At 37.3% G+C, this 24,919-nt stretch overlaps 2 long non-coding RNA genes across 2 annotated transcripts; one reads left to right on the forward strand and one right to left on the reverse strand.

Moving 5' to 3' along the window:
* The first annotated feature begins 1,755 nt into the window (after positions 1-1,755).
* On the forward strand, positions 1,756-3,144 carry LOC121757061. Its single transcript, XR_006041156.1, has 2 exons — positions 1,756-2,803; positions 2,913-3,144. It is a non-coding gene; the product is annotated as an uncharacterized LOC121757061 (long non-coding RNA).
* A 20,024-nt stretch (positions 3,145-23,168) lies between these two features.
* Positions 23,169-24,271, reverse strand: LOC121758443. Its single transcript, XR_006041460.1, has 2 exons — positions 23,950-24,271; positions 23,169-23,487 (listed from the first exon to the last, which is right to left on the reverse strand). It is a non-coding gene; the product is annotated as an uncharacterized LOC121758443 (long non-coding RNA).
* Positions 24,272-24,919: the final 648 nt, after the last annotated feature.

Here is a 24,919-nt window from a genome sequence, read left to right on the forward strand (position 1 = left end):
ACAAAATCTTATCTCATAAAAGAAATCAAAATCAAATAAATTGTACTTTTTCATACTACCTTTAGTGTCCACAATCTTATCTCATGACGCAAATTATTTTGTCACAATATCATCCTATGAATATCTTCACCCAAACACTATCATTTTACTTAATTAATATTTTAACATTTCTTGAATATATGTACTATGCAAGTTTAGAGAATTTGTTTTTCTTTCATCCAAAATAGAATTATAATAAAATTTTATATAGTTATACTATCTTAATAATAACTTATAAAAAAATTAAATGTCTCAATAAAAAAAATACTTAAATCGCAACAAATATTATAATAGTAAGTACCAAATTGATCTTTAACACTATAGGTTTTAATGACTTAGCATAACTTATGTATGGCCAAAGACTAAATACATAGTAATTATTTATAATAGATAAAATAAAATCAACTCAATTAGAATTATGTATACTAAATTTAACTGTAGAATTATGTATACTAAATTTTGTATTATCCGATAATCACATTTTAGTTGACTAATTAAAATATATGAACTGAAAACTTTAATTGAGTAATTATAGGATGAAAATTGTAAACATTACATATTTGTGTTGTCGTTTAGCTTGTGAATTAATTCAGAAAAAAATATTACAATAAAGGATTAAATTGCAATTTTAACCTAAATAAATGGAAGGCAAACTAAACTATATAGCACAATTCCAATTTTAATCCAAATATAAGGCTAATTAACATATACTACTACTTTTAATAACTAAATTGTAAAAAAAATGAAAAATATGTATGAAGTATATACTAAATCCAATAAATTAATAGTCCAAATTAAATCTAACTTTTAAGACACAATAATACCTAATTTAGGACTATATTCAATGAAAAAGAAAATCAATCAATGAAGTATAAAATTTTCCAAAAATCCAACTCAATAAAAACCTAAATAAACCCTACCAACCCTACGATAAAAGTTGCGCATCCCTATTCTCCATCTCTCTCCCAATCACGCCTCTCTCTTCCTCTCCTGCGCCTCCACACTATCTCTCAATCAGCCTCGCCACCTCCCTCTCTCTGCCAATCGACGCCGCCACGCACACTGTCGTGCTCGCCGGGTTTCCTTCCATCCTGCTTAACTGTCTGTTTGGTCGGCCATGGTGTCGCCGGATGGCTCTTGCAGAGTTGCAGTTCCTGCACCGCCGCCACTGCCTCCGTCTCTTCCGTCGGATGGTTCTCTTCCGGCCGCCGCTGCTACCTACGTCCCTTCCGCCGTCGCCGCTGCCTCCGTCCCTTCTGCCGCCGCTGCCTTCACTTTCCGGCCATGCATCTCCGGCGCTGGCCTTATCCCCGATGAAGTATCTTTTTCATGTTTCAGAATATAGAATTTAAAACCAGTATTAAGTTATTCAAAGTTTCAGAAATATATAAATTGAAAGATTCTACATAGATTTTTGCTAATTTGATATGTTTGTTCCTTTGCCAAAGCCATTGTCGGAGTTCTCGCCGGAGCCATCACCGGATTCTAAGCAGAACCACCCCCTATTTTGCAATCAGAAAATTAGAAAATTAATTCACGATACATAAATGTAGATTCAACTAATGTCAGGCTCTATTTAAAAGTGTTTCAAAACTTTCTCAAGAAGCTAGAATTTTATTAAACAATACTCAAAATAAAATAAAGAAATAAAAGTCGCTTCATCTCTCCATTTACCTCCAAAAAGAGTATCATTATCTTTTCACGAAACGGGGACTTTAGATTAGCATAGATGATAGATTTGCAGATCCCTAATCTGGAATCAAGAAGCGGCTGCGGTTCTCCCCCTTCACTCTCCTTCTTCGCCGCCGGCCAGGTTTTCCGGCGTCCTCGCTCCCTCCGTCGAATTTCCTCACATCCATGGGAAACTCTCTCTCAAATGTCATATCTGTAAATCCTAGATCGGGGAATCGAGAAGCAGCGACTCCGTCCTCGTCTCCGGCTGCCCGACGAACAGATCCACCGCCGCCTGTCGCCGTTCTCCGCTGCCTCCTTCGCGAGGCAGCCACGACACTCACCGGCGACTCTCGCCGGCTCCCTCCGTCCAGCGCCGGTTCGTCGACACGCGGCGCTTCCATCTCTCTCTCTTGCTTCGCACACCACTCTCTCTTCGACCGGTTCCGTCACTGTTTCACGGAGTCCGCACGGTGGCTCCATTCGTTGCCGGCAGCCTCTCGTTTAAGCTAAGTCTAATTTCTCATTTTTCCTTGGTTATTAGTGTTAAGCTTCTCATCTTGGGTTTTGAGTTTCCAAGATGAAGTCTTAGTATGCATAGCTCACTGGATTGAGCAACATCTTTGGTATTTTGTAAATTATGATGAGGTTATACCTGGTTGATTCTGATTGTTACTGCCGTTGTTGATGCTCATCCTATGTGCTACTTACTTAGGCCATTGCTGTGAGGATCCTAATGAGCTTCTATGTTCTTGGCTATCTACTTGGTCTATATGATGCGATGGTGTGGTGTTGTGGTGACAGTGAAGAAAAGGGGCTGCCTTTGTTGTTACTCTCTGATTTTGCTACTGTGATGGGAGAAACTTAAGTATATAAACAAAGAGTAGTGTCCTTAGAAGGGATTCATGGCTGCTACTACAGCTTGGCTTTACATTGCAGCAAATCTCCTATTTGATCCATTTTTGCAGCACTTAAATTCAAATTGCTTTGGTGTTCTTTGATGGTACTTGGCATTTAAACCTTTTGTTTGTTCTTGCATAGAGTACAAAGAGAGTGCAGTGGTTGCCTTGAGGGAAAGGTCTTGTTCCTTTGGGTAAGTTCCTGGTCTACCATACTAAAGAGGGGTTGTCTCATTTCCTCTAATAAGAGCTTTCTTTAATTCCCTTGTTCCTTGGCCATTAAAACTTGTTTTTATCTTGCAGGAGGGAAAAGCAACTTGGCTGCCACATTGCTGTTCGAGGCATGGGCTCGTTGCCCTGGCCCGACGGGCTAATCGGACACGAGCCGTGATTTGGGCTTGAGTAACAAAGGCCCAAAGTGCAAGCAATAAGGATTTTTAATTTCTTAAACTCCTTGGCCCATTCAAGAGTATTTGTAATAGTAATATCCCCTATTTCTTAAAACTTGTTTTAGTTGATTCGATTATTACTCTAACTCTAGTTTTGCGAACTAACAACGTTAAGTACCAACAAAGGGGCAACGAGTTCCATTTAATTCAACGAAACAAGAGAGCGATAAATCTTTAGTTCGACATTAAACCTAACGAAAGAAGGTAATAAAGGGACGGGTGTTACAAAATAGTTACATTTGTAGTTGGCATGAGTTTCAATAAGAAATTTGTAAGTAAGAAAGAGATAGAGAAAAAGTAGATAAAGGAAGAGAAATAGGATGAAAAAGTAGACAAAGTATTAGAGAGGAGAATAAGAGGGATAAACACGAGACCAAAACTTTTCATTTTTAAAAATGAGACTATTTTTTATGGACATCCTAAAATGACGATTATTTTTCGTCAACGAATGGAGTATAACATTTAAGACTTTAAGTATTGATGTACTAATAATGTCAATGTAGTTTAGCGAGAATATCATATGTCATCTGAATTATCCTTGGATTGTTGATATTATAGATAATACTCCATCCGTCCCACAAAAATATGCATTCATTGCTTTTTAATTTGTCCTATAAAAATATGCACTTTCTAATTTTGGAATTATTTCCTCTCTGTTGAGATGAGACTCATTCTCCACTAACCTTACTTTAATTACTTTTTCTTTCTACTTCTTTCATACTTTATCAATTGTGCATTAAAACTCGTACCCATTCAAAAGTGTATATTATTGTGGTACGGAAAGATCATGTAAATTCACCTACGGTCATATGCCATGAATAACATTAAGAAATAGACCTGTAAAATGAAGGTATTTCTTTTTATTAATAATATAATGTATATATAAATCTTTTATATGATTCACTCAAGGCATGTATGATGTTAATTCCTCAAACTAAGCATATTATTCCTGAACGGTGGAAATAATTAACTTATGAGATTGACAAGAATGGAACAAACTTTATATTTCTTCAGTTTTCCCTTTTTAATTAATTAACTTTTCCTTTTCAGAAAAAATCTACTGTATTACTAAAGTTTTAACTTCTAACTGGCTACAAGCTTTATTTATTTACTACTACATTATTTCTTCGCCTAAAAGAAATTCTAACCCAACACTAATTTGTTAGGACCAATATCTTCGGTCCATTAACTAAAGTTATCATATTCATTTAAATTAATATTATTTTAATTTTATTTGTAATTATTTTCTGATTATATGGTTTATTTTTAAATAAGTAAATAAATGTTTTTAGTATTCCAACAAAAACTAAATATTAGCACATTTTTTTTGCAAAATTACTTCCTCCAGTCGCAATTGTCTCATATTACCCTTAACTTCTTCTTATTATAAAACAATAGTATAACAGTATGATCCTTATTCTAACTCGAATCATTTTTTTACATTTTTTTTGAAAAAAATGAGAGTAGAGTCAAAGTAAGACAATTAAATAGTGACGAATGGAGTATTTAGTTTCCATATATTTTTCTAAGATGTTGTGATTATAAGAATCTTGATTTTCTTATGTTTGCTTTATGCAGGTGTTGTGGATAGATATGACCAAAAAGACATCGAGCACGCAGTTCCAGTTGTGGATAAGTCGAATTCTATCATGTTGCTAGCGATGAAGACGACGATATCAACTTATTGTCGTATGGCATACCTACTATACCCGATGAACACAATTAAACACGAGACACAAATACTTATTTCATATTACCTTTCCCAAGCAATCAATCGCAATTTACCTAAGGTTAGATACAATCATCATTCGTAATTTACCTAATGATATATACGATCCTTCGACTTAATGCTCACCATATATTACCATACCTTACATTCATCCCATATCACCTCAAAGAAAAAAGAATGTCTAAGAACATTTTCAATGCAACTAAAGACGCAAATTTGCGTTTCTAATTATATCACCAACGCTTCAAAAGGCATCATAATTCTTGATGTCCCAGCTGAAATTAAGGGACACAAATAGAAACGTCCTAGAAAAGCAAAATATTTAAGTTAATTTGTCCTAAACTTAGGGATGCTTCCTTTATGAACTTAAATTATGATTATTTTTCAAAATTTTCTAACGCAAGTGAATTGCGTCTCTATTTATGTGTCCTTGTTGCTTCTGCATATATCTATTTATTGCGGGTTTGGTAAATGGAGAAGAGTTTTTATTATGATTTGTAATATACAGGAACAAAACTTAAAATGAGACCGAGGAACGGGCTAAGGAGGATGCCCACGAAAGTGAGAGCGGCCTTAAGTGCGACGGTAGGGTTGTTGAAGGTGGGGCAAACTGTGGAATTTTGCGCACAAGGATTTCATAGGATCCATCAGAGCCGGTGACGGCCTCAGTGAGCATCAGCGCCGAGCCCAAGAGAGTGGTGCAGTTTAGGTTCACCGTGACTCCCGGGATCCCTACCGACCCATTGGCGCAGTTTCCAGCCTGTTGGGTTGCGATGCCGCTGATCTCACACACGTAATCGAGAAAATAAAGCACGCAAACGATATAACGTGGTTCGGTGATAAACCACCTACGTCCACGGAGAAGATGACCGGAATCTTATTGATGAACTCTTTACAATTACAATGAACTCACACTCACACTCTACCGCTCACAACCGCTCGCTATCTTGAGAATTAATCTCTCTGGGTGTGTGTGTATATGGTGTAATTCTGCTACTTCACTACTGAGCTCTATCGAGCTATTTATACAAGATGCAATCAAGAAATAAAATCCAACTAACTCTATTTCCCAAAGTTAGTTATAACCGCTTCTCGGCTCAAAACCGAACTCCCTTCTCGGCTCAAAACCGAACTCCCTTCTCGGCTCAAAACCGAACTCCCTTCTCGGCTCAAAAACCGAACTCCCTTTCTCGGCTAGCTCAAAGCCGAGCTTCATTTCTTGATCTCTTCTTTGAGCTGCAGAGGCTCCACCACTCGATCAAATCAGTAGTTTGCATGGACACACTTTCACAAATCTCCACCTTGTCCTTGCAAAACTCCATCAATATCTAGATTCCCTTCTCAATCCTGTTCCATACTTCAACATTCCACAATTTCCACCAACTTCAAGCAATGCTTGAACTTCAAAGTTGGCAGTGACTTGGTTAACATGTCTGAGGCATTTTCTTCAGTGGGAACCTTCACCACATTGATCTTCCCACTTTGAATTTCGTCTCTGATGAAGTGCCTCCTTACATCGATATGTTTAGATCTCTCATGGAACATTTGGTGCTTGGCTAAGCATAGGGCTGAATTGCTGTCACAATTAATCATTACTGCTCCCAGCTCTATCCCCAGATCTTGTAAGATTCCTTGTAGCCATTTTCCCTCCTTTGTGGCCTCTGTTAGTGCAATATATTCTGCCTCAGTTGTGGACAATGCGACCACCGGTTGTAGATTCGACTTCCAACTAATGGCTGTACCAAACAAAGTGAATATGTAGCCGCTTTGGGACTTCCTATTATCCAAGTTGGCCGCATAATCAGAATCACAGTAGCCTACAAGAACCTCATCTTTCTTAGACCATGCTTTTCCACCAAATCTCAAACCAATCATAACAGATCCTCCCAAATATTTCAAGATCCATTTCAGAGCCATCCAGTGTTCTCTACCCGGATCAGCCATGTACCTGCTAGCCACGCTTATAGCATGAGCCACATCCGGCCTTGTACATATCATCAAGTACATTATGTTTCCCACTATATTCGCATATGGTATCGCACTCATTTCCCTTCTGATTTCATCGGTTTTAGGCGCCTGTTCTTTGCTCAACTTAAAATGGCCTGCTAATGGAGTAGAGACTGCCTTTGCATTTGTCACCTGATATTTCCTTATCACTTTCTTGATGTACTCAGCTTGCACAAGCCTCAGTTCCTTCTTCTTCCTATTTCTGACAATGTCCATGCCTAGGATTCGTTTTGCCTCCCCAAGATCCTTCATCTCAAACTTTTGTAGCTCATCTTTTACAATCTGCAATTCACTCAAGCTTGATCCAGCTAGTAGAATATCATCTACATACAGTAACAGGTAGGCTATTATCAAATCTCCACTTCTCTTGACATATACACAGCTATCAAAGCTGGATCTCTCAAACTCCATCAGCTCCATTTGCTCATGGAACTTCTTGTTCCACTGCCTACTGCTCTGCTTGAGCCCGTATAGGCTTTTCTTAAGTAAGCAAACCTTCTTTTCTTCTCCAGGCCTTTCAAAACCCTTAGGCTGCATCATATAGATCGTCTCCTCTAGATCCCCATGTAAAAAAGCTATTTTTACATCGAGTTGATGCAGCTCCCAATCAAAATGAGCTGTCAAGGCCAATAAGATCCGAATGGAGGTGTGTTTTACCACTGGAGAGAACACCTCAGTGTAGTCAATACCTTCTACTTGTGTGAATCCTCTAGCTACCAACCTTGCCTTAAAACGTATGCTTTCAACTTCCCCAACTTCAACCTTCTTCTTAAATAGCCACTTGCAACTTATGAGTTTCTGAGTCCCTGGGTCATTCACCAAAATCCAAGTCCCATTTCTCAACAAGGACTCTATTTCTTCTTCCATGGCTCTGATCCACTTCTGACTTTCCTTGCAATTTATGGCTTCTTCATAGGTTGAAGGCTCTGAGAACATGAGCACCTCTGCTACACAAAGAGCAAAGAAGCTCATATCATAATCTGAAAACCTGCTGGGCAAGCCTGCATTCCTCCTTGGATTTCTTCTGTTTCCTTGATTTGATGGATCTCCACCTCTTGTGTTTTCATCTGACTGAGAACTGGAAGCTCCACCTTCTTCTTGGTGTTCAGAGATTTCAACATCCTCATCAGCATCAGACCAAGCAGATTTCTCATCAAACTCAAACTCTTGTATGCTAGAGCTACTGTCACCACCAGGGGGTGCTCTACTTTTCTTGAATGGCATTTCTCCTTCATCGAACACTACATCTCTACTCACAATGATATTCTGACCCCCTTCATCCATATTCCATAACCTATACCCCTTCACTCCATCTTGGTATCCCAACATCACACATTTTCTTGCTCTTGGTTCCAACTTATTCTGCTTGATATGTGCATAAGCCGCACACCCAAAAATCTTCAAGCCTGAGTAGTCTCCCAAAGTTCCATACCATCTCTGATCAGGAGTCTCATTAGAAATTGATGAAGAGGGGCATTTGTTAATCAGATCAGCTGCAGTAGAAACAGCCTCTGCCCAAAATTTCTTTGGCATTCCAGAGTAGAACAACATGCATCTCACTCTTTCTAGCAACGTCCTGTTCATCCTCTCTGCCAGCCCGTTCTGTTGAGGGTTCCTTGGCACGGTCCTATGCCTTCTTATCCCTTTCATTTTACAGAAGCTATCAAACTCAGTAGATAAGAACTCCATCCCATTATCAGTTCTTAAGTACTTCAGCACTGACCCTCTCTCATTTTCATATCTAGTATGCCATTCTCTAAACCTCTCAAATGCTTGAGACTTCTCTTTGAGGATGTAAACCCATACCTTTCTTGAATAGTCATCTATAATAGATATGAAATACTTACCTCCACCTATGGATTCTGCTGGAGAAGGCCCCCATAAGTCACTGTGAGCATATACAAAGGGAGCTGTTGTAGTGTGCTTTCCACCAGAGAATGGTAGCCTTTTTGCCTTTCCAAGAATACAAGACTCACATTTGTTGAGCCTCTCTGATGTCCCCAGCCTCATTACACCCAGCTTAGCAAGCTCCTTGATGCTTTTTTCCCCCACATGCCCAAGTCTAGCATGCCACAGATCCAGGCTCTCTGACTGAGTAACATTTGCTGCATTGATCACGGTTTCACCCACCAAGTAATACAGGCTATTCTTTCTTTTGGCCTCCATGACTATTCTGGGACCCTTTGTCACCCTGAGCACTCCGTTACTGGACTCAAACCTGTAGCCCTTGGACTCCAGCAGCCCTAAAGAAATCAAGTTTCTCTTGATCTGAGGTATGAACCTCACTTCTGTGAGAGTTTTTACACTACCATCACTCACCTTCAGCTTGATTTCTCCAATCCCTCTAACATCACATGTCTGATCATTCCCCAACATTACTGATCCTGTGTGTGCTGTCAACTTTTGAAACCAGGATCTGTGGGAGCATATATGAAAGGAGCAACCCGAGTCCATGATCCAACATTCTTCAATTCTTGCCCCTGAGAGTATATTCAAGGCCTCATTGGCCTCCACTTCCTGAGCAAGATCTGCAGTATTTGAGCCTGCATTGATCGCTTGTTCTTGCTTCCTTTTCCAAGCAAAACATGCCTTCTTCAAGTGACCCGGCTTTCTGCAATAATAGCAGCTTCTAGTCTCCCTCTCTCCCTCAGCCTTATCTTTGTTTTGTTTCTTCTTGTTGAAAACTTTCTTGTTCTGACCCTTCTTCAAGAAAAGACTCTCAGCCACTGGATCATTTTGTCTAGTAGAAGTGGAATAATCATTCTTCTGCGATTCCTTCATTTTCAGAGCAGAATGAATTTCTTCATATGTAACCTTGGACTCTCTTCCAAGTAACACCGCATCCTTGAAGTGTTCAAAACTCTTAGGAAGCGAATTCAGCAGCATCAAGGCTTTATCTTCATCCTTGATCATTTCATCGATATTTTCCAAATCATCTACACACTTACCAAATTCTTCAAGTTGCTCTGTAATTCCTCTCGCATCTGAGAATCTGAATGCAAGGAGCTTCTGCTTTAGGTGTAAACGATTTGTAATGGACTTGGTCATGTACAATGACTCAAGTTTTGTCCATACTCCCGCAGCTGTCTCCTCTTTGGAGACTTCCCTCAGAACCCTATCTGACAAATTCAAGATTAGGGTGCTGTAGGCTCTATACTGCATATCCTGAAGCTTTCCTTTCTCTTTTTCATCGACCTCCGCTTCTTTCTCGGCATCGACTTCATTCTTCAAGATATTCCATAGGCCCTGCTGCATCAAGATGGCCTTTATCTTCAACCTCCACAGCCCAAAGTCATTTTTCCCGGTGAACTTCTCCACCTCAAACTTAGCTGTAGACATTTCTCAAACAGACGGTGGGCAATCGCCAAGATCAGCTCAAGTACCGGAATTCTTGGACCCTAACTATCCCAGAAAGCAATCAAGAACTCCTTTGGGAAATTCCCACAGACGGCGCCACCTGTTGGGTTGCGATGCCGCTGATCTCACACACGTAATCGAGAAAATAAAGCACGCAAACGATATAACGTGGTTCGGTGATAAACCACCTACGTCCACGGAGAAGATGACCGGAATCTTATTGATGAACTCTTTACAATTACAATGAACTCACACTCACACTCTACCGCTCACAACCGCTCGCTATCTTAAGAATTAATCTCTCTGGGTGTGTGTGTATATGGTGTAATTCTGCTACTTCACTACTGAGCTCTATCGAGCTATTTATACAAGATGCAATCAAGAAATAAAATCCAACTAACTCTATTTCCCAAAGTTAGTTATAACCGCTTCTCGGCTCAAAACCGAACTCCCTTCTCGGCTCAAAACCGAACTCCCTTCTCGGCTCAAAACCGAACTCCCTTCTCGGCTCAAAAACCGAACTCCCTTTCTCGGCTAGCTCAAAGCCGAGCTTCATTTCTTGATCTCTTCTTTGAGCTGCAGAGGCTCCACCACTCGATCAAATCAGTAGTTTGCATGGACACACTTTCACAGGTGTGCAGCAGATTTTTCCGGTGATGTTGGCCGCATCGATGATGGGCACAAGGCTGTAGGCAAGAGGAGGAGAGCCACCACAATCACAATCAATCTATTTTGATACGATGTGTTTCAATCTATATGAGTACACTACTATTTATAGTGTAATTTGCTCCTTTTTTACATGTATGCGTTGAATTTGAAAGTCATTATTGAATACTACTACTCCCTCCGTCCATAATTAAATATTTCATTTTTACCGGCATTAGTTTTAAAAAATTGCTTGACTTTATAGAGTAAAGTGGATAAAAAAAAGTTAGTGGAATGTGAGATCAACTTTTATATATTCCCTCCGTCCCATGTTACTCGCACTTTTCATTTTATGCTGTAAATTTGGGGTTGATTTTTTAGTGTAATTAAATTAGAATTTTAAATGTAATGAGACATCACTTAATAAAGGAGCTCTTAACTTAAACTAATATCTTAATTAAATACATTAATCATAACTTAAACTATAAATAGTGTAAGTAGTTTGTGACGAGCCGAAATGGAACAGTGCAAGTAACATGGGACTGGGGGAGTATTAGTTTTATATTAATAAAATGTAAGTTGAATGAGTTAGTGGACTACTGTAGGGTCCACTTACCAAATATAGTAAAAGTGAAACAAGACATTTACTGGTGGACGGACGAAAAATGGAAAATAAGACATTTAATGGAGGACGGATGGATAGAGTATAATTATTCATATTTAAAGTACTATATGCATGCTTAGATATTCTTACCTGAGTTTGTACTTTTAGCATTTCAAAGTTCATTTTGTCAAACGTAATACCTGAAGAAGTTATTGCCAATAGTAATGCTAAAAACCTACGGAGTAGTACTATATTTACGCAGAATTTAATCCAATAATTCTTTCATAAGTCTTGCTGCTAATAACAATATTAAACCTTATACTACGTAATTAGTAATATCTACATAAATATAAAAATATTAGTAAAATTTAGTGAATATTAAAATTTAATTAATATCATGAACATAATAGGTGTGGTTTGGAATTCCAACTATTGACAATTTCGACGACATTGATTCCTACACAGCTTGTCGAAAGCATGTTTCTGGGTATAAGTTGGAGATTGAATTGCAACAAGTTGGAGATTGAATTGCAACATGGCATATTAAAAATGACATACTCATAGAAAAATATACTCCTCATGTTCCTTAAAAATAGAATTTGTTTCCTTTTTGGTATGTTTCCTTAATATAGAGATTCTCCGTTTTTAAAAATGAAACCCAAAATCTACTAATACTAATTCCACTACTTTTTCTTATTATCTTTCTCACTTTCCCCATTTTTTCTCTTCATCTCTCTTACTTTACCAATTTTATATTAAAACACGTGTCGTTTCCAAAGTTTATAATTTTAGGAAACGGATGGAGTAGTATTTAATTATTGATGAACTAATAATGTCAACAGTGTTTGGAGAAAATATTATGTGTCATCTACATTATCCTTGGAATGCTGATGGGTAAATTTACTGACGATCATTAATTCATATGCCATCAATTATATTAATAAAGAAATTTGTTTTATTCATAAAAAAAGAAATAAATTTGTTGTGTGTGTGAGTTGACTATGTGGTAGATTGGTAATGCCTGAAGCCAAATGTCTTGGGTTTGAGTCCTACATGACGTGGATTTGAGGAAATTGAGAACTATTATTACAAAGAATATAATCAAGTATTGTAATTAAGTTAGTTGAGCAATATTCGAGAGATTAGTTAATATCGTATTTTTAGTTAAGAATTGTAGAAGTGTGGGTTCCTCAAAAACATCCATCAAAATTTGAAGGCAAATTCAAAACCCATATACGATATTCACCAATTGAGACAGGAATCATATTATTTCTCATCTATTTTACTTTCTAAAATATATATTGATAGTGAAATAGAAAGAGTTCATGTTAAAATAAAACTCTAAAAACAATAAAATGATGTTTGACACCTTAAACGATGAGAAGGCCAAATTCCTTCGTATATAATGGGTTTGACTCGTCAGCCCATTTTGCAAACCTAATACGAATTTCAAGTATTCAGTTATTTAGTTTAGGGTTTAGTTATATGGGTTTCTATTTTCAATACAATTATGGAGTATGGCATTTTGCATAGTCTAAATGTTATTGTGCCCATCAAATTAACACTTGAACCTTTTCATTTTATGCAAGATGTGACTTCGGAAATAAATGATGGTTTATTTCAGACTCAATAATAGAGTATTTATTAGCAACTTTTTACATTTTCCTCCTGTCAGTGATCATGATTTGATTTCCTAGGTCAATTTTATCTCTTGAGAATTACTACAAATTTGTCATATTTCACTTTGTGGACTTCACATTCCACTAACTTGTTCTCCCTCACATTTTATTATAAAATTAATATTTAAAAGGGACGGAGGGAGTACGTCGAGGAGAAATATCCGACATGAGCTTTGTAATATCATTATCATCAATCAAGATATATAGTACTCCATAAGACAATTATTTGCGGTTAGAGAAATAGGTTTTGGAAATCACCCCAATATTTAGTTTTTGTTGGAATAATAAAAGTTAACTGTTTTGTTAGCAAAAACGTTGCTAAATATACTTACACACAGTAACACTTATTTGTAATCTTTTATATGAAGTGGGGTATGGTTAATGAATGTTGCATGCAGTACGAAAATCAGAATGCATATAGAAATAGTAGTAATATTAATTCTCCATGATTTATTACACGAGGACTTAATTTATGTATACAAAATGAAGCATCAAAACAAAGTACAGTATAATGATATGCATGCATATAAGCATGGTTAGAGCTTGTTTAAATGTTACATTTTATTAGCTTGAGCGTAAATGGAAAAGAGTTTTAATTTAATTATTACTAATATAATATGTAGCATCGATCACCACTTAAAATATGGTGCTCGAGTTGCTAAAGAGTACCACAGTTGTGTTGATAACGGAGTTCGCCAGATATAGGTCGGTGCTGACAGGTTGAGGCACGCCGATAAGGGTGCCGGTGGCCGTGTTGAGGGTGGGGCAGTTTGTGGAATTGAGAGGAAGGTTAACTGAGGCGACACATGGTATTGGTTGTGTCAAGGATAAAGGTGCATGCAAATTAATTATAATATTCGAAAGGACGCTAAATTGTCCGGCTTCGTCGGTGGTGTCCTGGTTGGAAATCACCTGCCCGTTCGGGGAAGTTATGCAGTTCAGGTTCACAGGTACTCCCTGAACCCCTGCCGACCCAGAGGGGCAGTTTCCGTTGGATGTGCAGCAGATTCTGCCAGTGACGTTGACCGTTTGGCCGTAGGCAAGGGGAATCGCCACGGCCAAGAGGAGGAGAGCCGCCACAATCACAATCAAGGCCGGGGATATCGATTGCTTATAAGCCATTGCTACCTCTTTCTTAATTTGCTATGTTTCTATTTTGATTTGGTGTGTTTCAATATATGGGAATGCACTGCTATTTATAGCCCCATTTCCTCCCTTTTTGCACTATTCACATCTAAGTGTTGCATTCCAAAGTCGTATTTTCATTATTGAATACTTCACTATTTACAAACGTAAACCTAACGTTGTTAAATTTTCTGTTCTAGCATTTAACTTTAGCATTTAAATGCATTTTGTCAACAAAAACAAGTTATTGCCAACAGTGCTAAAAACCTAATATATTTTCATGCAATAGACTTTGCCAAATAATCTTTCATAAGTCTTGCTGCTCCTTAGAATACAAATATATATTTCTCATATGTATGTTTTATTTTTACATACCAAGAATACATTTAATTAGCACTAGACGGCCAGCATACATGGAGTATATTTTATGCAGGTGTTGTGGATACATATGATAAACAAGAGACGCAAATACATATTTCATATATTTACCTAATGTTATATAATACTCAACCTATATTAGCAGAATTTACATATACTCGTATATCCTCTTTAAACAAATAATTGATCCGGACTCTACATAACTGTGTATGACCAATCAAATTCGAACTCGTCATATTTATATTTAGGATAATTGGTGGGTAATATTACTAAATGTCATGAACATTAGTGTCATTTGGGATTTCGCAAGATTGATGATTTCAACGAAATCGATTCCAACTTTGCTCGTCGAAAGTATGTGGAGATTCAATTGCGACGTGACATATTTTTTTGCCAACAATATAATAAAGTATACCTATGGAAAAATATGCTCCTATATATACTACTAGTAACATTTAATTATTTATGGACTAATAATGTCAACGGAGTTTGGCAAGAATATTACGTGCCATCTACATTATTCATGGATTGTTGATGGGAAAATTTACCGACTATCATATGCCATGCATCAAATATAAAGAATTAGACTTGTAATTTCATCATCATTGCCAAAAAAAACTCTGTTTATTAATAATATTCATAAGAATGCTAAGGATTGTTTGATTCATAAGTTGAAGAGCAATATTGAGAAACTGGAAATCCTTTTGTCTGAACACCAAATCAATGAAGCCAATTGCAGAAAGTGTTCAATCCTCAACCACTATTGCTATTGTATGAGTCTCGAAGTATATATTGATTCATTTTAGAAAAATATGGACCTTCATTTTAAGAAAATATTCTAGGGTTTCTATCATAGTGTTTTAAAATGTTTTCAAATATATCTTGCTTTTTATAAAATATTGATATTATACCAAATTATACTCTATAACAACCTTTTATAAAATCTATTACCAAATTTCATTTCCGACATCACAATAATGACATGGTAACTAATTATCCTAATATATTATACCAAATTATAGTCTCTATAACAACCTTTTAGTTATTGGATCTAAGATTATTGTTATGACATGTAACATATCATCGATCACCAGTTAACCACCGATTGTCACACTATCATACATCAATTCCACAGTTAGATTTGCAATGGGGCCGAAGTCCGAATCAACGGTTGTTAATCCCACAAAAGTGGGGGTGCCGCGAAGGGTGCCAACGGCCCTGTCGAGGATGGGGCAGACTGTGGAGTTGAGAGGAAGGTCAACGACGACAACACATGGTAGGAATTCATCGTTGAATATGCCTACCAAGCCAAGTATATTTCTCAAAATAAAGGTAAAAACTCCACTGGAGCCGGTGACGCCCTGGACGAGCATCGCCACCCTGCCCACGAGAGTGGTGCAGTTCAGGCTCACCCTCACTCCCGGGATCCCTACCGACCCAGTGGGGCAGTTTCCATTGGATGTGCAGCAGATTTTGCCGTTGATGTTGGCCGTATTCGGCACTAGGCCGTAGTAAAGAGGAGTCAAGACGAGGAGAACAACCACAACCAGGGCCTGGGATTGCTTATAACCCATTGTTGTTTTTTCTATTTTGATTTGTTGTGTTGTAATCTACGGCAATACAATACTATTTATAATGCTTTTTGCGCACCTTTGCATTTTATCTAGTTTGTATTATTTGAATATATGCGTTGAATTTGAATACTACAAGTATTCATTTACTTACAAAATAGTAGTTCTAAGCTTAAGGTTGAAATTTCTATTCAATAGTACTATCATTTATTTTTAGCATTAATATTTCATCTTGCATCAAGTGCAATTTGGCAAATGGTAATAACATGGGATACACAACTACAACAACAAAAAAGGCAGAGGACACTTTTTAATGTTATTAAGAACGCTAATTTGTATGTCTAATTAATTATACCATCAACGCTTCCTAAAGTATGGTGTCGCAACTGAAATTAGGAGACACAAATAGAAGCATCCTAAAAAACAAAAGATTAAAATAATTTGTCCCCAACTTAGGGACGCTTTCTTTTGCGTCATAAATTATTACTCCCTCCGTTCCTTGTTAATAGAGGCGTTTCTTTTCGGCACGGAGTTTAAGAATAGTGTGTTAAGTGGTTGGTGAATAAAGTAAGAGAGAATAAAGTAAGAGAGATGTAGAGAGAATAAAGTAAGAGAGGAGGTTACTTTTTACCAAATATAGAAATGACTCAATTAACTTGGAACTTCCAAAAATGGTAAAATGACTCTATTAACATGGAACGGAGGGAGTATTATTTTTAAAGAAATTCAAACGCTAGTAATTACGTCTCAATTCTTGTGTCGGAGGTTTTTTTGTAGTGGCACAATCTACTTCTCATTATTTTAGGAAATTATTTCACTCTTTTGATTAGGTATTTGTCAGACTACTTTATTGCAATGTAAAAAAAACATTTGAACATTTTACAATTCTTGTGATTCCGATTATATATGGTTGGTAAACGACAGCACCGGTAGAACCGCAACGAGAACCTTTAGCACACCATCAAGGACGAACCGCGCAAGAGTGATAGCGCCGAAAAGGGCGCCAGTGGCCGCGTCGAGTATGGGGCAGACTGTGGAATCCAGAGGAAGGTCAACGACAACGACACATGGCGGGTAGTGCCCCACGAAGAAAGGGCTTACCACGCCAAGTGTGCCATCCAAAGGGATGATAAAATCTCCAGTGGAGTTGGTGACGCTCTGAGCGAGCGTCTCCACTCCATCCAAGAGAATCGTGCAGTTCAGCTTAACCCTCACTCCCCCTATCCCTACCGAACTAGGGGGGCAGTTTCCGGTGGATGTGCAGCAGATTCTGCTGCTGACGATGCTGATCATGTTATTCGGCAATAGTTGGCCGTACGCAAGAGGAGTCAAGAGGAGGAGAGCCACCACAATCACAATCAAGCCCGGGGATTGCTTATAACCCATTGTTAATTTTCTATGTTTCTATTTTGATTTGCTGTGTTTTAAACCATGGGAATGCACTACTCCCTCCGCCCCGACTAAAATGACACATTTCTTGGCCGGCACGGGATTTTAGGAGTTATTAGTTGAAATGTTTAATTGGAGAGAGAAAAATGTGGATGAAAGTATTTAAATAGAGAGAGGAAGAAAGATGAACATTTTAATATGAATGAGAAAAAGTTGTTGGGTGTTTTAATTGGAGAGAAAAAGTTACAAAAAAGGAAATGTGTCATCTTAGCAAGGACAAACTAAAAAGAAAAACGTGCCATCTTAAGCGGGACGGATGGAGTACTCTTTGTAGGGCGATTTGCTCCTCTTTTTGTATTATTTACATCAAGTGTTGAATTTGAAATTAAGTCCTATACATGTTCATTATTAAATACTACAACTATTCAAGTAAGCCTAACCATGTAAAATTCTCTATCTAAGTACGATAGCATTTAATTTTAACATTTTAACTTGTATCCGGTTCATTTTGCCAACAGTAGTGCTAAAAACCTAATAGTACTACTATATTTTATGCATGTGTTGAATTGCATCATGTTGCTAGCGACGAGCTTACCTATTATACCTGATGAAAACACTTAAAACACTCCCAAACAATCAATTGCAATTTACCTAACCTAAGGTTATATACGATCATCAATCCTACTATAATTTACCTAATAATGTTATTTACGATCCTTCGACATGATACTCAACATATATATATTACCAGACTTTACATACAGATAACTGATATAGACTCAACATAACCATATTTAGACAAATCAAATCTGAGCTCATAGTATTTAATTTACTTTAGGCATTTGGTCAATAATTTCACGTCGAATTCTAGATTTTTTTTTACGAATTTTAATTTATTTTCATTTGCCAAAAAGAAACTTGTAATTTCACCATCATTTCGAAGAATTTCTTTTTTCATGGAAATATTAAGAGAAAAAGTGCTGCGTATTTAAAGATGCAAAATTTAAGCATAGATATCTAGAAAATAAAATATCAGAAAGCAATAATCAAAAAATTATTTGGGGTAATTGTTTTTTTTTTTAATAATTAATAGATGTTTTATAATTCCAACAAAAGCTAAATACTGGGGCAGTTTCCAAAATTTTGCAAAACTACTTCCAATTACGAATAATTGTCTCATATTTCCATTAATTTTTTCTACTCACATTTTATTATAAAATTGCTGTGTAAAAGTAAGATCTACAATCCACTAAATTTTTCCGCTCATTCTTTTTAAAATTTAAGTTGAGTCAAAATACGACAATTAATCATTGATGGATGGAGTATTTAACTTCATTAATTTTTTTCTAGATGTTCTCTAATTATAAGAATCTTGATTTTCTTATGTTTGCTTTATTCGAGTCTTTAAGGCGTTACATGACAAACAAAACATAAACATTTTTAACAAGGTAGTGATAAATTAACAAAAATTGTATATACAATGTTGGGCATTTTAGGTATTTTATGTTTAATTGAGTATATAAATGCTAATTAAATTAATGTATTACATAGTTACCCTTGTATGATCATTTAGGAAAGAATAAGTTTTCTATAATCAATGTATAAACACTTAGGAAATGATTTGTTATATCTTTGAAATCAATTATGTATATTAACGTTACATCCATGTGTATGTTTGCATAATTTCTTCCACCAAGAATAATGATATTTCGTTTGTCTATGGCATCCTAAATCTTCAAGCCCGAGGTCTTTCGGTCAGAACTCGTCTCTGGTTATCAAGTGAGAATTAGACTTGTAATTTCACCATCATTGCAAAAAAAACTCTGTTTATTAATAATATTCATGAGATTAATGCTAATTAAAAGAGAAAATTTAATTAAAATTGAGGAACTCTAAACGCTTTGGATAAGCAAGGAAGTGAGTAGGGAAAGAGAGAGCAAAAACTGGCTTACACTAGAAAATTTTATGGCTAAGGATTTGGAAATTCAAATGGTGAAGAGCAAATTTGATGAAGTTTTGAGGGTTAAGGATTGTTAATTTGATTCATAAGTTGAAGAGCAATATTGAGAAACTGGAAATCCTTTTGTTTGAAGACCAAATCAATGAAGCCAATTGAAGAAAGTGTTCAATCCCCAACCACTATTGCTATTGTATGAGTCTCGAAGTAAATATTGCTTCATTTTAGAAAAAATATGGACCTTCATTTTAAGAAAATATTCTAGGGTTTCTATTATAGTGTTTTAAAATGTTTTCAAATATATCTTGATTTTTATAAAATATTGATATAATGATATTATTCCAAATTATAGTCTCTATAACAACCTTTTATAAAATCTATTAATAAAGATACAAATTACTTTTGTTATTAGTTGTATATTACTCCCTATAGCAATAAAAAAAACGATATCGAAAATTTATGCCAAATTTTCCCATGATCTCGAAGCTGATTCGAAACAATTATACAACATTCATTACATAAATTAAATTTTTCTCAAAGCTGTTGATATTTAATTTAAATTTTTATATTTTCCTAAATTGTTATAGAATGATTAATAGAGTAGTACAGTATATTTGATTTTAAATTAATTAATATTTATAAATCAGTTTTCAACATAAAAATATCTAAATAATTCAAGATAGTAGGAATAAAAACTAGGTGGCTGAGGCCATACATAAATACCAAAAGCATTGCTTATGTATATGACCTTAAACTTTATACTCCTGTTGTCCCATTAAAAATGAAACTTTTTATGTTTCATTAAAAATGAAACGTTTCCTAAAATGGAAACAACATCATCTCTATTTTTCCATCTCTCTTCACTATCATACAAAATAACACTACATAAAATCTCATGTCAAAAGCAAATGTTTCGTATTTATTAGGACGGAGGGAGTATATAGTAATTAGTTATATACATAGACATCAAACAAATATAAGCAGGGTTAGTGCTTGTTCATATCTACTATTCCCATTTTATGAGTTTTAATTATGATATGTAGTAATAGTATACCACCCCTTAAGGCTTAAGCAACGTTCAGGTCATACATAAACACAACAATATTACTAATAACGCCGCCAACTCCCCCTCCCCTCTCGCATTTAGATTGCGTAAACGGACGTCAAAACGTCCAATTTCGTCGGTGAGGTCCTGGCCGATCCTCACCTCGTTGCCCGTGGAAGTCGTGCAGTTTAGGTTCACCCTCACTCTCTCCATCCCTGTCGACCCGGTGGGGCAGTTTCCGCTGGGTGTGCAGCAGATTCTGCCGCTGAAGATGGCCGGTTGGCCGGAGTCAAGAGGAGGAGAGCCGCCACAATCACAATCAAGGCCGGGGATTGCTTGTAACCCATTGCTACAAAAAATTCTCTATGCTTCCTTTTTTTTTACCTATTTGATTTCAATCTATCTAAGACTAATAAATACTAAGATAGTATATGATTCCTAAAAGGAAACAACTGAGGTAAATAAGGAAAATACAGAATATATCTGAATGAGAGCATACTATGTACAATTCACAAGACTAGTTTCATAATTGTTTCTCTACATCGATCGTGATGAAGATCGCCAAATTTATGGAAGGAAATACTGACTTCTTGATAAACCTACCGGAAGAGATGGCTATGGAGATCATGGAAAGACTCCCGATTCGAAGCATTAGGAGGTGCAAGTGAGTTTGCAAATCGTGGCGCGATCTGATAGAAAGGGGTGAATTTGGCGCGAAGCAAGAAGAGATGAGGGCTAAGAGTGTGGAGATTCGAACATTGAACAACAAAATCGAGGAACTCGAAACGCTTTGGATAAGCAAGGATGCGAGTACTAGAGCAAGCTGCGAAAGGCTTGTACTGAAGAATTTCTTCAAGATGTGACGGCTAAGGATTTGGAGATTAATCAAAGTTTGAAGAGCAAATATGATGAATATTTGATGGTTAAGGATGGTTTGATTCAAACAATGGAGAGCAATACTGAGAAACTGGAAATCCGTTTGTTTGAAGACCAATTGAAGATAGTTGTATAGGGTTTATACATTTAGTTTATAAGTTTTTCGCAGTAGCTGCTTATATTTCTGATTGAATTGAAGTGAACATGTGTGTTTAAGAGATTCGAAGAGACAAATTGATGTAGTATGGTGAGAAATTGAGAATTCTTAGAACGAATGCGTGGAAACAGCATTGGAGTAGTAAATTCTAGCAAAGTTGTGGAAATGATTTTGCAGTTTATTTGGAATTTATGATGCTGGTTGTGTACTAGCTAACAATCTGTGGTTATTTGACACAGATCTCCCCCTGGCATGATATTCCACTGCACTTGGGTGATGGTGTATTCAATTTCATAGTGGAGATTCCAAAGGAATCGAGTGCGAAGATGGAAGTTGCTACTGATGAAGTCTATACTCCCATTAAGCAAGATACGAAGAAGGGAAAACTTCGATACTACCCGTAAGATTGATCTGATTGCACTTTCATACTCCTTCATGGCACTGGAATACGGCCAAGATTGATGCGGCCTCAAGTTTAGCCCGACTCACAAGTGCCCTCCCAAGACTCTTAATGTCCTCATCTGCGAGGAAGACGAGGGACCGATGGATGACCCTGAACTCGAGGAGACAACGGAGCTGGACGATATGATCAAGCCAGAGCTCTCCATTTTATCCTTAAATGGGCTGGATACGGCAAATACCATGAAGTTGTTTGGACATGTAGGCCCGCAACAGGTCAAGATAATGGTGGACAGCGGTGCGAACTATTGCTTCATCTCCGAGCAGTGCGCCCAGCAGCTGCAACTGCCGATTACCCCCACATCACCCTATTCAGTCGTGCTAGGTGACGGTTCCACGCGACGGGCGGCTGGAATCTGCAAGGGTGTCACTGTTACAATGGCAAACGAAGACTTCACGATATCTTGCTATGTGTTTCCCCTCCGGAACATCAACATAATTTTGGGGGTCTCATGGCTTGCCTCACTAGGTTATGTAATGGTTAATCGGCAACATTCATCCATGGATTTCTCCATCGACGGCAGACCGGTAGCACTCAAGGGGAACCCGACCCTCATGCGACGGGCCTGCTCTATCAAGGACCTCTGTCGCCTTGAGGAGGGCACGTTTCTTCGGGCCGTTTCGGATAGAGGCTCGCATTGGCGCAACGGCTTATCGCCTGCAGCTTCCCGCATCCACCCTGTGTTCCACGTGTCGCTTCTCAAACTGGCCATAGGCGAGGCCACGTCGGAGGCCACTCTTCCTGAAGAGCTCGGAGGAGCTGGCCCTTCCTTCCTACCTGAAAAGGTATTGGCAACTCGAACTGATCAGCGCGAGGGTGAGGCAGTCGACCGAGTCCTCATCAAGTGGCTCGGGATGGACAATGATGAAGCCACGTGGATGCACGTGGCGGATGTTCAGGGCCAATTCCCTTTCTTCAGCCTTGTGGACAAGGCTGTTTCGACGGGCGGGGCAGTTGATACGGACAGATCTTGGAAGGTCTATCGCCGAGGAAATAGGGGAGTAGTTTGGCCGGTGGAGAAGAATAAGGAGGCAGGCGAAACTAAAGCAGAAGCCGGTGGAGAAGAATAAGGAGGCAGGACAGACTGAGCTCGGCAAGGCAGTTCCTATTCTTATGCAATTCCTATTTTTATGCATTTTAGTTATTTACTTTAGAGTATAAATAAATGTAAGCTAGGGAGTTCAATTCATCTTAGAGAGATCATTTGTATTGGATGACTTGGTCATATGCCTCTGCGGAGGATTGTTATTTCTTTACATTCTATTCAATCAAGTGATCGTTCCTCTATTCTCTGCATTTACACATTGTTGCTTTGATTAAGGAGCATAACTCGTGCTCTCTGTTCCCCTCACGCCTTTCACTCTTAACACTCCCATCGACACCGTTACTCGCTATAGCTCCGCGATCAACGTAGTTTATCAAGTTGATCACACAAAAAATAGCAAGTAGCCTGCCAACAACAAACAGTTACAACATATGTGAAAAATCATGAGTGAACAATGCCAAGAACAGAGACTGCTTATAAATCATAGTACTAAATCATTCTACAGTAAATCATCAAACTATGAAAATAAGAACCCCTATTCTTGAAAACCAGAAGAAAAAAGATTCAAACTTTTTCATACCCTCCACCATATACTCCCCAATTCACCAACAATTTCAATCATATCATCATAACTGTATTGAACTATAACCATGAAACACAAATCATTCTACAGTCAATCGTCAAACTATGACAATACTCAATAAGAACCCCCATTCTTGAAAACCAAAAGCAAAAAGATTCAAACTTTTTCAACCCCTCCACCATATACTCTCCAATTCACCAAGAATTTCAATAATGTTATAACTATATTGAACTATAACCATGAAAAATCAACATAAACATTTTAGGCAGAAAAAAAAAGTGGACCTTTTAGGAGTAAACCAAGAAGGGTTAGAGGTGGAAGCTCCGGCCATATCTTTCTCCATCTCCAAAGTCAGAGCTGCAGATTGAGGCCGTGGGGCCTGACTCGGATCCGGGTTCGGATTAGGCCCCGGATTTGAATTTGGGTCCTCTGCATTTTCTTTCTCCTCCGTGAAAAAAGAAAAATTTGGAGTATAAATATATTTATTAGTTCGACTGCCTTATTCCCTATACCAAAAAAAAGTTATTTACACTTTTTCAATCTGTATGCTTTTGATTTAAGTCTTTGTTTTGAGGAAATCATTTGAACTACGAGGAAGGAGACGATTGTTGGAATGTTTGTTGCGATGTTTTGCTCTACAAAATGGGATCTTTTGAGTATTTTTCGTTGGATTTGTTTTTGGGATTGGATGTGTTACATCAGTTAAAAGTAATTCAGTCATGCATTATGTCCAAATTTGATTCAGTCACAGTTAGTTTGAAATAACGAAATTGCTTATAATTATTTCATTACTCCTATTTGACTTCCATGGAATTGGATTATTGAATTGAATTGGATTGGATTATTGAATCGAATTGGATTGGATTAATTCCGTATATCCACACATACTATTTGATAGATTGAAATATTTTGGATTGTGAATTAGTACATTTTTTTTGCTAAAATCCACAATTATGAGTGCTCTTAGCCATGAGTGAGTATTTTTTTTCGTTATAATTCACAATCTTCAAACGCTCTCAATTGTGATTAGATAAGTTATACTCCTTTCGTCTGCGAATAGGAGTTGCATTTCTTTATAGCACGGGTTTAAAAATTGTTAAGAAAAATGGGAGAAAGAAAGCTAGTAAAATAGGGATCTCACATGGATATATTAATTTCAAATGATATGTGGGCGAAATGAGTTAGTGAAATATGATGCATCCTGACCATTTAGAGTAATTATGAACCGGGACTCATTTTCGTGGACATGCCAAA

The sequence above is a fragment of the Salvia splendens genome, chromosome 12 (assembly GCF_004379255.2).
Source record: "Salvia splendens isolate huo1 chromosome 12, SspV2, whole genome shotgun sequence".
Classification (NCBI taxonomy): domain Eukaryota; kingdom Viridiplantae; phylum Streptophyta; class Magnoliopsida; order Lamiales; family Lamiaceae; genus Salvia; species Salvia splendens.